At 40.3% G+C, this 3,456-nt stretch overlaps 1 long non-coding RNA gene across 1 annotated transcript; it reads right to left on the bottom strand.

Moving 5' to 3' along the window:
* Nucleotides 1–296: 296 nt before the first annotated feature.
* LOC104942469 (uncharacterized) lies at nucleotides 297–2,510 on the bottom strand. Its single transcript, XR_798014.1, has 3 exons — nucleotides 2,334–2,510; nucleotides 1,755–1,860; nucleotides 297–498 (listed from the first exon to the last, which is right to left on the bottom strand). It is a non-coding gene; the product is annotated as an uncharacterized lncRNA (long non-coding RNA).
* Between the last annotated feature and the right edge of the window lie 946 nt (nucleotides 2,511–3,456).

Below are 3,456 nucleotides of genomic sequence, written 5' to 3'. Positions count from 1 at the left end.
AACTGCAGCTGTGAACATGACAGGATGTGTGATTACCTAGAAGAGCATCAGGACTGTTTGAGGCATATGATAGCTATGTGATTAACATGATGATTCAGCCTCTATGGAGAGAGACATATGACAAGCATGCTCATTTCTGACGTGGAGCTAATCTGAAGTAAACATTGAATACTGCTTTCTATTCCTCCATCTTGTGACTGTGTAACTCCCTCTCTTGGATATCAGCATGTGAAGGACACTGTTCAGGAACTAGTTGATGCTCTGTGTGTGATGACTACTTCCATTCTGGAGAGGATCACAGATACATGGATCCTGAGATTCAAGCTCAAGACGGGGACGAGTGAGAGTTTTTTAACATTAGTGGTAACGTTGAACAGACGGTATTCTCACCCAGTCGGTGGTGAACGGCGCTCCGTTGGCCATCAGGTTCCTGACCTCATCGTCCTGACCTTTACGAGCCGCTTCCAGCAGACGCTTCCCCAGGTCCACCAGAGACATCTGAGAGACACACACACTTTTATAATACTGTTTAATGTACTCATCCTATACTCGTGCTGCTACGCCTTCATTGGATTACTCTAGGTTCTCTGCAGATTCAGAAGATATCAAATAAAATCAACAAATTGTTTTATTTATTCCTCTTTATATTTCCAGTATTTTATTTCTTTATCATTATATTCACACATTTGATTTTTACTTATTTATTCCTCTTTCTATTTTTACCTAATTATTTTAAATGTATATTTCCACTTTGTAATGTATGAATCCCTCTTTAATTCATCCCTTTATTAATTGACCAGCTATGTGATTCATTCCTCATAACCAGTGTGACTCTGAAATGGTTCTTCCTGCACACTGGGCTTACCTTTGGAACTGGGAGCATTGGTGTTAATAAAAGTACTTTATTCAATGCAGTACTTTTATTTATTTGTAGTATTAGCATGTTCACCATGTGGTATTTGTGCTTAAACTTTAGTACCACTAATACAGCTTTATCTGTACAGCACTTTAAAACCTCCTGAACAAAATACAAAGAGCTGTACAGAGAAATAATAAATAAAAACAAATAAATAAATCACTAAGCTCACAAAACATATAAGTTTAAATACTAATACGTAATTAAAAATACAGACGACTTCAAATGTAATATGATGCTAACACTGTGTACGTTCACATGCAACCAGAGTATCTCCACGGTGTAGAATACGTGCTTTAGCTTCATAGGTAATCTCGATGCTGCCTACATTAATGTTAGTTTGTGTTTAAAGTGGAAACAATGGTCTTATTAACTGGGAGAAGAGCCCAATGCTAGCTGAGTTAGCCTGATGCTGCCTGTCCGATAATGGGCCCCTCAGCGCTACACAGCGTTCTGATGGAGAGTTAACGGACAGAGACGAGGATTCTTTCTCCACGGCCGAGGAGCCATTTTACGCGCCTCCACGGGCAGAAAGAGTCCGCCATGTGGCCCCTCTCCCCGGGCTGTTATTCACCACAAACACCGGTAAAAACCGTCCCAAACATTCACTTCCTCGACACACAGGAAACTGTTTGATATTAAGTTGTTGGTTTTCCGGGGGAAGTCTCTCACAAATGTCCTATTTTAACACCGAGAAAAAACTACTTCCACATCCGGTTAGTTTCTGCAGGCGGACCGAGTACAGGGGGTTATGGCTCTTAATAAACTTTTTATGCTAATATATAATTATCTTTAAACAGATTAAACATGAAAATAAGAGTGTATATTGTTTACTCACCGCGGCTTCTCTTTGGGCTACTGCTCTCTGCTAAGATAATGCTAACAGAACGAATCCCTCCGAGGCTGTGAAGCGGTTTGTGTATCCCTCCGCGTAACAAACAGATCTGTTGTTGTGGGGTTAACGGATACGGCGAGTAAAGTGAATAAAGAGGGTACAAATAGTAAAGGCGATAAAGGGAACATTAAGGAGCCTCGGATCCTCCGGAGCTCCGTGTTGTTTCTCAGGGAAAGTTACCGAGCCGACAGAACACAGCCGGATGTTGTGGAAGTGGACTTCAAAATAAGAGCATATGAAGTGTATTATGTGTAGACTGTACAGTGGTTTCAGGAGAATCTGAATTCCTTTATTGTTCCCACAAAAGACAGACACTACTAGATAAAAGGCATGCACACGAGATACAGAAATAAGGAATCATTTGGACACATCTTATTCAAAAACATTATCTGTTATTTTCTCAGCTGCGGCCCATCTCGTGAGTCCCTATTTTAAGTTGAAAGTCCAGACCGGAAGTGCAGTGGTGTTTACAACTACTGTTAGCCGTTAGCCTGTTAGCACACTAAATAAAGCGAGTTTTACCTTCTCCTCTTGTAGAGTCCCTCGATGTTAAGTCGCCTGATATGATTCTGACCCGACAGCTAGCTCACCTGCAAATACACCTTTTAATACAAACTGTTATTTAAAACTGTTATTTTTGTATCTGTAACAAATATGGCAGCTGCACCGGAGCAGGAAGTGAACCTCGTGAGGGCGGGAACAGAGAGGACGGTAACAGCTGATCTCAGGTCAGTCTGAGCGGGAGAGTCCTGTTGGAGGCGGGAAATCCGCAGCAGAGCAAACTGACTTCAGATCAGATCTGCGGGTCACTTAATAAACTGGTGTATTAAACTAACGTCTGCTCAGCGTTTCATTTTAAAATATAACAGTTTGTCAAATATTGTCTTAAATTCATTATCTTTACTTTCTTATCTTTGTAGGTCATTGTGTTTATTCACATTTATTTTACATGTGGTATAGTATGTCTTTTTATTATTCTTGGAGTGCTAAAAAGTTTCTTTAGTCCCTCCACTTCCGGGAGCCTCCATGGGACCCCGGAAGCGGAAAATTATACATTGAAGTCAATGGAGAGAGAAAAGTTATCTTTTGATCCCGTTTGAATTGTGCCACGAATGACACATATGATGTTTGTCAATCTTAAACAATCATTTACATGTAAAAAAAGTCACAGTTTGTCGTAAAACTGTTGAAATATAAGACTATAGCTGTGTCCCAATTCAGAGGCTGGGTCCTCCTGAGGACTCGCAGTCCGCGGAGGATCCAAGCTGGGTCCTCCTGCGAAATGAGACGGTCTACGGAGCATGTCCTTGTACGTCACCGGCAGTTACCCCTACATTTTAGCCGCCCCCTTCACCTAGCAACCAGCTGCAGTCACGAGTGCCGGTAATAATTTCTGACACTAGGCAAAATATTTTCAAACTATTTTCAAAACTGTTTTCAAGACTGTTTTCAAAACTGTTCAATATGGAGTCAGATCTAGCTGTACTTATTTTGGTGTTATATATAATGAATCCCAACAATATGAAAACCAAACAGGGTTTAGAAATATTTTCACTTCATATTATTTTATGTATGTAATATAAAGAAGACATCTCCAATTGCCCGTATATGTAAATACACCAATTAAATAGGTTTACTTTTCTTT

Source organism: Notothenia coriiceps, unplaced genomic scaffold (genome assembly GCF_000735185.1).
Source record: "Notothenia coriiceps isolate Sejong01 unplaced genomic scaffold, NC01 NC01_scaffold00004572, whole genome shotgun sequence".
Classification (NCBI taxonomy): domain Eukaryota; kingdom Metazoa; phylum Chordata; class Actinopteri; order Perciformes; family Nototheniidae; genus Notothenia; species Notothenia coriiceps.
This window is presented reverse-complemented; position numbering and strand designations above follow the sequence as displayed.